The sequence below is a fragment of the Anser anser genome, assembly GCF_964211835.1.
Source record: "Anser anser genome assembly, chromosome: 24".
NCBI classification, from domain to species: Eukaryota; Metazoa; Chordata; class Aves; order Anseriformes; family Anatidae; genus Anser; species Anser anser.
The window spans coordinates 262,501-275,437 of record NC_139745.1 but is presented as its reverse complement, the minus strand read 5'-3'; positions in this window follow the sequence as shown (position 1 = coordinate 275,437).

The following is a 12,937-nucleotide window of genomic DNA, read 5'->3' as shown; positions in this document are numbered from 1 at the left end:
GGGTTATGTTTAGGGTTGTTAGGAAAGAGTGAAGACGCAGAGTCCTGTTGAGTGTGGGGTTGCGTAAAGGCTCCCCCAGGGAGTTCAGGTGTACCCAAAGGCTTCCGCTGAGAGCACTTTTTGATGGCAGAAAGTGGCACCGTACGTGTTTTTTCGGGTCTAACTCGGGTTCAGCTTCTTGTTGCGGTTAGGCTTATGTTTAGGGTTGTTAGGAAAGAGTGAAGACGCAGAGCCCTGTTGAGTGTGGGGTTGCGTAAAGGCTCCCCCAGGGAGTTCAGGTGTACCCAAAGGCTTCCGCTGAGAGCACTTTTTGATGGCAGAAAGTGGCACCGTACGTGTTTTTTCGGGTCTAACTCGGGTTCAGCTTCTTGTTCCGGTTAGGCTTATGTTTAGGGTTGTTAGGAAAGAGTGAAGACGCAGAGTCCTGTTGAGTGTGGGGTTGCGTAAAGGCTCCCCCAGGGAGTTCAGGTGTACCCAAAGGCTTCCGCTGAGAGCACTTTTTGATGGCAGAAAGTGGCACCGTTTTTTTTTTTCGGGTCTAACTCAGGTTCAGCTTCTTGTTGCGGTTAGGGTTATGTTTAGGGTTGTTAGGAAAGAGTGAAGACGCAGAGTCCTGTTGAGTGTGGGGTTGCGTAAAGGCTCCCCCAGGGAGTTCAGGTGTACCCAAAGGCTTCCGCTGAGAGCACTTTTTGATGGCAGAAAGTGGCACCGTACGTGTTTTTTCGGGTCTAACTCGGGTTCAGCTTCTTGTTGCGGTTAGGGTTATGTTTAGGGTTGTTAGGAAAGAGTGAAGACGCAGAGTCCTGTTGAGTGTGGGGTTGCGTAAAGGCTCCCCCAGGGAGTTCAGGTGTACCCAAAGGCTTCCGCTGAGAGCACTTTTTGATGGCAGAAAGTGGCACCGTACGTGTTTTTTTGGGTCTAACTCGGGTTCAGCTTCTTGTTGCGGTTAGGGTTATGTTTAGGGTTGTTAGGAAAGAGTGAAGACGCAGAGTCCTGTTGAGTGTGGGGTTGCGTAAAGGCTCCCCCAGGGAGTTCAGGTGTACCCAAAGGCTTCCGCTGAGAGCACTTTTTGATGGCAGAAAGTGGCACCGTACGTGTTTTTTCGGGTCTAACTCGGGTTCAGCTTCTTGTTCCGGTTAGGCTTATGTTTAGGGTTGTTAGGAAAGAGTGAAGACGCAGAGTCCTGTTGAGTGTGGGGTTGCGTAAAGGCTCCCCCAGGGAGTTCAGGTGTACCCAAAGGCTTCCGCTGGGAGCACTTTTTGATGGCAGAAAGTGGCACCGTACGTGTTTTTTCGGGTCTAACTCGGGTTCAGCTTCTTGTTGCGGTTAGGGTTATGTTTAGGGTTGTTAGGAAAGAGTGAAGACGCAGAGTCCTGTTGAGTGTGGGGTTGCGTAAAGGCTCCCCCAGGGAGTTCAGGTGTACCCAAAGGCTTCCGCTGAGAGCACTTTTGGATGGCAGAAAGTGGCACCGTACGTGTTTTTTCGGGTCTAACTCGGGTTCAGCTTCTTGTTGCGGTTAGGGTTATGTTTAGGGTTGTTAGGAAAGAGTGAAGACGCAGAGTCCTGTTGAGTGTGGGGTTGCGTAAAGGCTCCCCCAGGGAGTTCAGGTGTACCCAAAGGCTTCCGCTGAGAGCACTTTTTGATGGCAGAAAGTGGCACCGTACGTGTTTTTTCGGGTCTAACTCGGGTTCAGCTTCTTGTTGCGGTTAGGGTTATGTTCAGGGTTGTTAGGAAAGAGTGAAGACGCAGAGTCCTGTTGAGTGTGGGGTTGCGTAAAGGCTCCCCCAGGGAGTTCAGGTGTACCCAAAGGCTTCCGCTGAGAGCACTTTTGGATGGCAGAAAGTGGCACCGTACGTGTTTTTTCGGGTCTAACTCGGGTTCAGCTTCTTGTTGCGGTTAGGGTTATGTTTAGGGTTGTTAGGAAAGAGTGAAGACGCAGAGTCCTGTTGAGTGTGGGGTTGCGTAAAGGCTCCCCCAGGGAGTTCAGGTGTTCCCAAAGGCTTCCGCTGAGAGCACTTTTTGATGGCAGAAAGTGGCACCGTACGTGTTTTTTCGGGTCTAACTCGGGTTCAGCTTCTTGTTGCGGTTAGGGTTATGTTTAGGGTTGTTAGGAAAGAGTGAAGACGCAGAGTCCTGTTGAGTGTGGGGTTGCGTAAAGGCTCCCCCAGGGAGTTCAGGTGTACCCAAAGGCTTCCGCTGAGAGCACTTTTTGATGGCAGAAAGTGGCACCGTACGTGTTTTTTCGGGTCTAACTCGGGTTCAGCTTCTTTTTCCGGTTAGGCTTATGTTTAGGGTTGTTAGGAAAGAGTGAAGACGCAGAGTCCTGTTGAGTGTGGGGTTGCGTAAAGGCTCCCCCAGGGAGTTCAGGTGTACCCAAAGGCTTCCGCTGAGAGCACTTTTTGATGGCAGAAAGTGGCACCGTACATGTTTTTTCGGGTCTAACTCGGGTTCAGCTTCTTGTTGCGGTTAGGGTTATGTTTAGGGTTGTTAGGAAAGAGTGAAGACGCAGAGTCCTGTTGAGTGTGGGGTTGCGTAAAGGCTCCCCCAGGGAGTTCAGGTGTACCCAAAGGCTTCCGCTGAGAGCACTTTTTGATGGCAGAAAGTGGCACCGTACGTGTTTTTTCGGGTCTAACTCAGGTTCAGCTTCTTGTTCCGGTTAGGGTTATGTTTAGGGTTGTTAGGAAAGAGTGAAGACTCAGAGTCCTGTTGAGTGTGGGGTTGCGTAAAGGCTCCCCCAGGGAGTTCAGGTGTACCCAAAGGCTTCCGCTGAGAGCACTTTTTGATGGCAGAAAGTGGCACCGTACGTGTTTTTTCGGGTCTAACTCGGGTTCAGCTTCTTGTTGCGGTTAGGGTTATGTTTAGGGTTGTTAGGAAAGAGTGAAGACGCAGAGTCCTGTTGAGTGTGGGGTTGCGTAAAGGCTCCCCCAGGGAGTTCAGGTGTACCCAAAGGCTTCCGCTGAGAGCACTTTTGGATGGCAGAAAGTGGCACCGTACGTGTTTTTTCGGGTCTAACTCGGGTTCAGCTTCTTGTTGCGGTTAGGGTTATGTTTAGGGTTGTTAGGAAAGAGTGAAGACGCAGAGTCCTGTTGAGTGTGGGGTTGCGTAAAGGCTCCCCCAGGGAGTTCAGGTGTACCCAAAGGCTTCCGCTGAGAGCACTTTTTGATGGCAGAAAGTGGCACCGTACGTGTTTTTTCGGGTCTAACTCGGGTTCAGCTTCTTGTTCCGGTTAGGCTTATGTTTAGGGTTGTTAGGAAAGAGTGAAGACGCAGAGTCCTGTTGAGTGTGGGGTTGCGTAAAGGCTCCCCCAGGGAATTCAGGTGTACCCAAAGGCTTCCGCTGAGAGCACTTTTTGATTGCAGAAAGTGGCACCGTACGTGTTTTTTCGGGTCTAACTGGGGTTCAGCTTCTTGTTGCGGTTAGGGTTATGTTTAGGGTTGTTAGGAAAGAGTGAAGACGCAGAGTCCTGTTGAGTGTGGGGTTGCGTAAAGGCTCCCCAAGGGAGTTCAGGTGTACCCAAAGGCTTCCGCTGAGAGCACTTTTTGATGGCAGAAAGTGGCACCGTACGTGTTTTTTCGGGTCTAACTCGGGTTCAGCTTCTTGTTGCGGTTAGGGTTATGTTTAGGGTTGTTAGGAAAGAGTGAAGACGCAGAGTCCTGTTGAGTGTGGGGTTGCGTAAAGGCTCCCCCAGGGAGTTCAGGTGTACCCAAAGGCTTCCGCTGAGAGCACTTTTGGATGGCAGAAAGTGGCACCGTACGTGTTTTTTCGGGTCTAACTCGGGTTCAGCTTCTTGTTGCGGTTAGGCTTATGTTTAGGGTTGTTAGGAAAGAGTGAAGACGCAGAGTCCTGTTGAGTGTGGGGTTGCGTAAAGGCTCCCCCAGGGAGTTCAGGTGTACCCAAAGGCTTCCGCTGAGAGCACTTTTTGATGGCAGAAAGTGGCACCGTACGTGTTTTTTCGGGTCTAACTCGGGTTCAGCTTCTTGTTCCGGTTAGGGTTATGTTTAGGGTTGTTAGGAAAGAGTGAAGACGCAGAGTCCTGTTGAGTGTGGGGTTGCGTAAAGGCTCCCCCAGGGAGTTCAGGTGTACCCAAAGGCTTCCGCTGAGAGCACTTTTTGATGGCAGAAAGTGGCACCGTACGTGTTTTTTCGGGTCTAACTCGGGTTCAGCTTCTTGTTGCGGTTAGGGTTATGTTTAGGGTTGTTAGGAAAGAGTGAAGACGCAGAGTCCTGTTGAGTGTGGGGTTGCGTAAAGGCTCCCCCAGGGAGTTCAGGTGTACCCAAAGGCTTCCGCTGAGAACACTTTTTGATGGCAGAAAGTGGCACCGTACGTGTTTTTTCGGGTCTAACTCGGGTTCAGCTTCTTGTTCCGGTTAGGCATATGTTTAGGGTTGTTAGGAAAGAGTGAAGACGCAGAGTCCTGTTGAGTGTGGGGTTGCGTAAAGGCTCCCCCAGGGAATTCAGGTGTACCCAAAGGCTTCCGCTGAGAGCACTTTTTGATGGCAGAAAGTGGCACCGTACGTGTTTTTTCGGGTCTAACTCGGGTTCAGCTTCTTGTTGCGGTTAGGGTTATGTTTAGGGTTGTTAGGAAAGAGTGAAGACGCAGAGTCCTGTTGAGTGTGGGGTTGCGTAAAGGCTCCCCCAGGGAGTTCAGGTGTACCCAAAGGCTTCCGCTGAGAGCACTTTTTGATGGCAGAAAGTGGCACCGTACGTGTTTTTTCGGGTCTAACTCGGGTTCAGCTTCTTGTTCCGGTTAGCGTTATGTTTAGGGTTGTTAGGAAAGAGTGAAGACGCAGAGTCCTGATGAGTGTGGGGTTGCGTAAAGGCTCCCCCAGGGAGTTCAGGTGTACCCAAAGGCTTCCGCTGAGAGCACTTTTTGATGGCAGAAAGTGGCACCGTACGTGTTTTTTCGGGTCTAACTCGGGTTCAGCTTCTTGTTGCGGTTAGGGTTATGTTTAGGGTTGTTAGGAAAGAGTGAAGACGCAGAGTCCTGTTGAGTGTGGGGTTGCGTAAAGGCTCCCCCAGGGAGTTCAGGTGTACCCAAAGGCTTCCGCTGAGAACACTTTTTGATGGCAGAAAGTGGCACCGTACGTGTTTTTTCGGGTCTAACTCGGGTTCAGCTTCTTGTTGCGGTTAGGGTTATGTTTAGGGTTGTTAGGAAAGAGTGAAGACGCAGAGTCCTGTTGAGTGTGGGGTTGCGTAAAGGCTCCCCCAGGGAGTTCAGGTGTACCCAAAGGCTTCCGCTGAGAGCACTTTTTGATGGCAGAAAGTGGCACCGTACGTGTTTTTTCGGGTCTAACTCGGGTTCAGCTTCTTGTTGCGGTTAGGGTTATGTTTAGGGTTGTTAGGAAAGAGTGAAGACGCAGAGTCCTGTTGAGTGTGGGGTTGCGTAAAGGCTCCCCCAGGGAGTTCAGGTGTACCCAAAGGCTTCCGCTGAGAGCACTTTTGGATGGCAGAAAGTGGCACCGTACGTGTTTTTTCGGGTCTAACTCGGGTTGAGCTTCTTGTTGCGGTTAGGGTTATGTTTAGGGTTGTTAGGAAAGAGTGAAGACGCAGAGTCCTGTTGAGTGTGGGGTTGCGTAAAGGCTCCCCCAGGGAGTTCAGGTGTTCCCAAAGGCTTCCGCTGAGAGCACTTTTTGATGGCAGAAAGTGGCACCGTACGTGTTTTTTCGGGTCTAACTCGGGTTCAGCTTCTTGTTGCGGTTAGGGTTATGTTTAGGGTTGTTAGGAAAGAGTGAAGACGCAGAGTCCTGTTGAGTGTGGGGTTGCGTAAAGGCTCCCCCAGGGAGTTCAGGTGTACCCAAAGGCTTCCGCTGAGAGCACTTTTTGATGGCAGAAAGTGGCACCGTCCGTGTTTTTTCGGGTCTAACTCGGGTTCAGCTTCTTGTTGCGGTTAGGCTTATGTTTAGGGTTGTTAGGAAAGAGTGAAGACGCAGAGTCCTGTTGAGTGTGGGGTTGCGTAAAGGCTCCCCCAGGGAGTTCAGGTGTACCCAAAGGCTTCCGCTGAGAGCACTTTTTGATGGCAGAAAGTGGCACCGTACGTGTTTTTTCGGGTCTAACTCGGGTTCAGCTTCTTGTTGCGGTTAGGGTTATGTTTAGGGTTGTTAGGAAAGAGTGAAGACGCAGAGTCCTGTTGAGTGTGGGGTTGCGTAAAGGCTCCCCCAGGGAGTTCAGGTGTACCCAAAGGCTTCCGCTGAGAGCACTTTTTGATGGCAGAAAGTGGCACCGTACGTGTTTTTTCGGGTCTAACTCAGGTTCAGCTTCTTGTTCCGGTTAGGGTTATGTTTAGGGTTGTTAGGAAAGAGTGAAGACGCAGAGTCCTGTTGAGTGTGGGGTTGCGTAAAGGCTCCCCCAGGGAGTTCAGGTGTACCCAAAGGCTTCCGCTGAGAGCACTTTTTGATGGCAGAAAGTGGCACCGTCCGTGTTTTTTCGGGTCTAACTCGGGTTCAGCTTCTTGTTGCGGTTAGGGTTATGTTTAGGGTTGTTAGGAAAGAGTGAAGACGCAGAGTCCTGTTGAGTGTGGGGTTGCGTAAAGGCTCCCCCAGGGAGTTCAGGTGTACCCAAAGGCTTCCGCTGAGAGCACTTTTGGATGGCAGAAAGTGGCACCGTCCGTGTTTTTTCGGGTCTAACTCGGGTTCAGCTTCTTGTTGCGGTTAGGGTTATGTTTAGGGTTGTTAGGAAAGAGTGAAGACGCAGAGTCCTGTTGAGTGTGGGGTTGCGTAAAGGCTCCCCCAGGGAGTTCAGGTGTACCCAAAGGCTTCCGCTGAGAACACTTTTTGATGGCAGAAAGTGGCACCGTACGTGTTTTTTCGGGTCTAACTCGGGTTCAGCTTCTTGTTCCGGTTAGGCTTATGTTTAGGGTTGTTAGGAAAGAGTGAAGACGCAGAGTCCTGTTGAGTGTGGGGTTGCGTAAAGGCTCCCCCAGGGAATTCAGGTGTACCCAAAGGCTTCCGCTGAGAGCACTTTTTGATGGCAGAAAGTGGCACCGTACGTGTTTTTTCGGGTCTAACTCGGGTTCAGCTTCTTGTTGCGGTTAGGGTTATGTTTAGGGTTGTTAGGAAAGAGTGAAGACGCAGAGTCCTGTTGAGTGTGGGGTTGCGTAAAGGCTCCCCCAGGGAGTTCAGGTGTACCCAAAGGCTTCCGCTGAGAACACTTTTTGATGGCAGAAAGTGGCACCGTACGTGTTTTTTCGGGTCTAACTCGGGTTCAGCTTCTTGTTGCGGTTAGGGTTATGTTTAGGGTTGTTAGGAAAGAGTGAAGACGCAGAGTCCTGTTGAGTGTGGGGTTGCGTAAAGGCTCCCCCAGGGAGTTCAGGTGTACCCAAAGGCTTCCGCTGAGAGCACTTTTTGATGGCAGAAAGTGGCACCGTACGTGTTTTTTCGGGTCTAACTCGGGTTCAGCTTCTTGTTGCGGTTAGGGTTATGTTTAGGGTTGTTAGGAAAGAGTGAAGACGCAGAGTCCTGTTGAGTGTGGGGTTGCGTAAAGGCTCCCCCAGGGAGTTCAGGTGTACCCAAAGGCTTCCGCTGAGAGCACTTTTTGATGGCAGAAAGTGGCACCGTACGTGTTTTTTCGGGTCTAACTCGGGTTGAGCTTCTTGTTGCGGTTAGGGTTATGTTTAGGGTTGTTAGGAAAGAGTGAAGACGCAGAGTCCTGTTGAGTGTGGGGTTGCGTAAAGGCTCCCCCAGGGAGTTCAGGTGTACCCAAAGGCTTCCGCTGAGAGCACTTTTGGATGGCAGAAAGTGGCACCGTACGTGTTTTTTCGGGTCTAACTCAGGTTCAGCTTCTTGTTCCGGTTAGGGTTATGTTTAGGGTTGTTAGGAAAGAGTGAAGACGCAGAGTCCTGTTGAGTGTGGGGTTGCGTAAAGGCTCCCCCAGGGAGTTCAGGTGTACCCAAAGGCTTCCGCTGAGAGCACTTTTTGATGGCAGAAAGTGGCACCGTACGTGTTTTTTCGGGTCTAACTCGGGTTCAGCTTCTTGTTGCGGTTAGGGTTATGTTTAGGGTTGTTAGGAAAGAGTGAAGACGCAGAGTCCTGTTGAGTGTGGGGTTGCGTAAAGGCTCCCCCAGGGAGTTCAGGTGTACCCAAAGGCTTCCGCTGAGAGCACTTTTTGATGGCAGAAAGTGGCACCGTACGTGTTTTTTCGGGTCTAACTCGGGTTCAGCTTCTTGTTCCGGTTAGGCTTATGTTTAGGGTTGTTAGGAAAGAGTGAAGTCGCAGAGTCCTGTTGAGTGTGGCGTTGCGTAAAGGCTCCCCCAGGGAGTTTAGGTGTACCCAAAGGCTTCCGCTGAGAGCACTTTTTGATGGCAGAAAGTGGCACCGTACGTGTTTTTTCGGGTCTAACTCGGGTTGAGCTTCTTGTTGCGGTTAGGGTTATTTTTAGGGTTGTTAGGAAAGAGTGAAGACGCAGAGTCCTGTTGAGTGTGGGGTTGCGTAAAGGCTCCCCCAGGGAGTTCAGGTGTACCCAAAGGCTTCCGCTGAGAGCACTTTTTGATGGCAGAAAGTGGCACCGTACGTGTTTTTTCGGGTCTAACTCGGGTTCAGCTTCTTGTTGCGGTTAGGGTTATGTTTAGGGTTGTTAGGAAAGAGTGAAGACGCAGAGTCCTGTTGAGTGTGGGGTTGCGTAAAGGCTCCCCCAGGGAGTTCAGGTGTACCCAAAGGCTTCCGCTGAGACCACTTTTTGATGGCAGAAAGGGTTAGGGTTAGGGTTAGGGTTACGGCTAGGGTTACGGTTAGGGTTAGGGTTAGGGTTAGGATTAGTGTTAGGGTTAGGGTTAGGGTTAGAGGGTTAGGGTTAGGGTTAGGGTTAGAGGGTTAGGGTGAGAGGGTTAGGGTTAGGGTTAGGGTTAGGGTTAGGGTTAGGTTTAGCGGTTAGTGTTAGGGGTTAGGGGTTAGGGGTTAGGGTTAGGGTTAGGGTTAGGGTTAGGGTTATGGTTAGGGTTAGTGTTAGGGTTAGGGTTAGGGTTAGGGTTAGGGTTAGGGTTAGGGTTAGTTTTAGGGTTTAGGTTTAGGGTTAGGGTTAGGGTTAGGGTTAGGGTTAGGGTCGTTAGGGAAAGGGTTAGGGGTTAGGAGTTAGGGGTTAGGGGTTAGGGGTTGGGGTTAGGGGTTAGGGTTAGGGTTAGGGTTAGGGTTAGGGTTAGGGTTAGGGTTAGGGTTAGGGTTAGGGTTAGGGTTGGGGTTAGGGTTAGGGTTAGGGTTAAGTTTAGGTTTAGGGTTAGGGTTAGGGTTAGGGTTAGGGTTAGGGTTAGGGTTAGGATAGGGCTAGGGCTAGGGCTAGGGCTAGGGCTAGGGGTTAGGGTTAGGGTTAGGGTTAGGGTTAGGGTTAGGCTTAGGGTTAGGGTTAGGGTTAGGGTTAGGGTTAGGGTTAGGGTTAGGGTTAGGGTTAGGGTTTAGGGTTAGGGTTTAGGGTTAGGGTTAGGGTTAGAGGGTTAGGGTTAGGGTTTAGGGTTAGGGTTTAGGGTTAGGGTTAGGGTTAGGGTTAGGGTTAGGGTTAGGGTTAGGGTTTAGGGTTTAGGGTTTAGGGTTTAGGGTTTAGGGTTTAGGGTTTAGGGTTAGGGTTAGGGTTAGGGTTAGGGTTTTGGTTTAGGATTTGAGTTAGGGTTAGGGTTAGGGTTAGGGTTAGGGTTAGGGTTAGGGTTAGGGTTTAGGGTTAGGGTTAGGGTTAGGGTTAGGGTTAGGGTTAGGGTTAGGGTTAGGGTTAGGGTTAGGGTTAGGGTTAGGGTTAGGGTTAGGATTAGGGTTAGGGTTAGGGTTAGGGTTAGCGTTATGGTTACGGTTAGAGTTTAGGTGTTAAGGGTTAGTGGTTAGGCATTAGGGGTTAGGGGTTAGGGGTTAGGGTTAGTGGTAGGGGTATGGTTAGGGTTAGGGTTTAGGGTTAGGGTAAGGGTTACGGTTAGGGTTACGGTCGTTAGGGTTAGGGTTAGGGGTTAGGGGTTAGGGGTTAGAGTTAGGGTTAGGGTTAGGGTTAGGGTTAGGGTTAGGGTTAGGGTTAGGGTTAGGGGTATGTTTAGGGTTATGGTTAGGGTTTATCGTTAGGGTTTGAGTTAGGGTTAGGGTTAGGGTTTAGGGCTAGGGTTAGAATTTTGGGTTAGGGGCTAGGGTTAGGGCTAGGTTTAGTGTTAGGATGAGGGTTACGGTTAGGTCTAGGGCTAGGGTTCGGGCTTGGGTTAGGGTTTAGGTTTAGGGTTAGGGTTAGTGTTGGTGTTAGTGCTAGGGTTAGGGTTAGGGTTATGGCTAGGGTTAGCGCTAGGGTTATGTTTAGGCTTAGTGTTAGGGCTAGGGCGAGGTCTACGGCTAGAGATAGGGTTAGGGTTAGGGTTAGGATTAGGGTTAGGTTTAGGGTTAGATCCGGTTAGGGTTAGGGTTAGGGTTAGGGTTAGGGTTAGGGTTAGGGTTTGGGTTAGGGTTAGGGTTAGGGTTAGGGTTAGGGTTAGGGTTAGGGTTAGGGTTAGGATTAGGTTTAATGTTACGGTTAGGTTTAGGGTTAGGGTTAGTGTTAGGGTTAGCGTTATGGTTACGGTTAGAGTTTAGGGGTTAAGGGTTAGTGGTTAGGCATTAGGGGTTAGGGGTTAGGGGTTAGGGTTAGCGGTAGGGGTATGGTTAGTGTTAGGGTTTAGGGTTTGGCGTAGGATTAGGGTTAGGGTTAGGGTTAGTTTAAGGGTTAGGGATAGGGTTAGGTTTAGGGTGAGCGCTAGGGTTAGAGTTAGGGTTAGGGCTAGGTTTAGGGTTTGGATTAGGGTTACGGCTAGGTCTAGGGCTAGGGTTCAGGCTAGGGTTAGGGTTTAGGGTTAAGGTTAGGGTTACGTTTAGGGTTTAGGGTTTAGGGTTTAGGGTTAAGGATTAGGGATAGGGCTAGGGTTAGGGTTAGTGTTTAGGTTCGGGTTAGGGTTTAGGGTTTAGGGTTTAGGGTTTGGGTTAGGGATAGGGTTAGGGTTAGGGTTACGGTTATGGTTATGGTTAGAGGTGAGGGGTTAGGGCTTAGAGGTTAGGGTTAGGGTTAGGGTTAGGGTTAGGGTTAGGGTTAGGGTTAGGGTTAGGGTTAGGGTTAGGGTTAGGGTTAGGGTTAGGGTTACGGTTAGGGTTAGGGTTATGGTTAGGGTTTTGAGTCAGGGTTTAGTGTTAGGATTTAAGGTTAGGGTTAGGGTTAGGGTTAGGGTTCAGGGTTTAGGGTTTAAGGTTTAGTGTTTAGGGATAGAGTTAGGGTTAGGTGTAGGGTTCTGGTTAGGGTTTAGTTGTAGGGGCAGTGTTAGTTTTAGTGTTAGTATTAGGGTTAGAGTTGTTTGGAAATATTGAAGGCACAGAGTTCTGTTGAGTGTGGGGTTGCGTAAAGGCTCGGGTTTTTTCGGGTCTAACTCGGGTTCAGCTTCTTGTTGCGGTTAGGGTTATGTTTAGGGTTGTTAGGAAAGAGTGAAGACGCAGAGTCCTGTTGAGTGTGGGGTTGCGTAAAGGCTCCCCCAGGGAGTTCAGGTGTACCCAAAGGCTTCCGCTGAGAGCACTTTTGGATGGCAGAAAGTGGCACCGTATGTGTTTTTTCGGGTCTAACTCGGGTTCAGCTTCTTGTTCCGGTTAGGCTTATGCTTAGGGTTGTTAGGAAAGAGTGAAGACGCAGAGTCCTGTTGAGTGTGGGGTTGCGTAAAGGCTCCCCCAGGGAGTTCAGGTGTACCCAAAGGCTTCCGCTGAGAGCACTTTTTGATGGCAGAAAGTGGCACCGTACGTGTTTTTTCGGGTCTAACTCGGGTTCAGCTTCTTGTTGCGGTTAGGGTTATGTTTAGGGTTGTTAGGAAAGAGTGAAGACGCAGAGTCCTGTTGAGTGTGGGGTTGCGTAAAGGCTCCCCCAGGGAGTTCAGGTGTACCCAAAGGCTTCCGCTGAGAGCACTTTTGGATGGCAGAAAGTGGCACCGTACGTGTTTTTTCGGGTCTAACTCGGGTTCAGCTTCTTGTTGCGGTTAGGGTTATGTTTAGGGTTGTTAGGAAAGAGTGAAGACGCAGAGTCCTGTTGAGTGTGGGGTTGCGTAAAGGCTCCCCCAGGGAGTTCAGGTGTACCCAAAGGCTTCCGCTGAGAGCACTTTTGGATGGCAGAAAGTGGCACCGTACGTGTTTTTTCGGGTCTAACTCGGGTTCAGCTTCTTGTTCCGGTTAGGCTTATGTTTAGGGTTGTTAGGAAAGAGTGAAGACGCAGAGTCCTGTTGAGTGTGGGGTTGCGTAAAGGCTCCCCCAGGGAATTCAGGTGTACCCAAAGGCTTCCGCTGAGAGCACTTTTTGATGGCAGAAAGTGGCACCGTACGTGTTTTTTCGGGTCTAACTCGGGTTCAGCTTCTTGTTGCGGTTAGGGTTATGTTTAGGGTTGTTAGGAAAGAGTGAAGACGCAGAGTCCTGTTGAGTGTGGGGTTGCGTAAAGGCTCCCCAAGGGAGTTCAGGTGTACCCAAAGGCTTCCGCTGAGAGCACTTTTTGATGGCAGAAAGTGGCACCGTACGTGTTTTTTCGGGTCTAACTCGGGTTCAGCTTCTTGTTGCGGTTAGGGTTATGTTTAGGGTTGTTAGGAAAGAGTGAAGACGCAGAGTCCTGTTGAGTGTGGGGTTGCGTAAAGGCTCCCCCAGGGAGTTCAGGTGTACCCAAAGGCTTCCGCTGAGAGCACTTTTGGATGGCAGAAAGTGGCACCGTATGTGTTTTTTCGGGTCTAACTCGGGTTCAGCTTCTTGTTCCGGTTAGGCTTATGTTTAGGGTTGTTAGGAAAGAGTGAAGACGCAGAGTCCTGTTGAGTGTGGGGTTGCGTAAAGGCTCCCCCAGGGAGTTCAGGTGTACCCAAAGGCTTCCGCTGAGAGCACTTTTGGATGGCAGAAAGTGGCACCGTACGTGTTTTTTCGGGTCTAACTCGGGTTCAGCTTCTTGTTGCGGTTAGGGTTATGTTTAGGGTTGTTAGGAAAGAGTGAAGACGCAGAGTCCTGTTG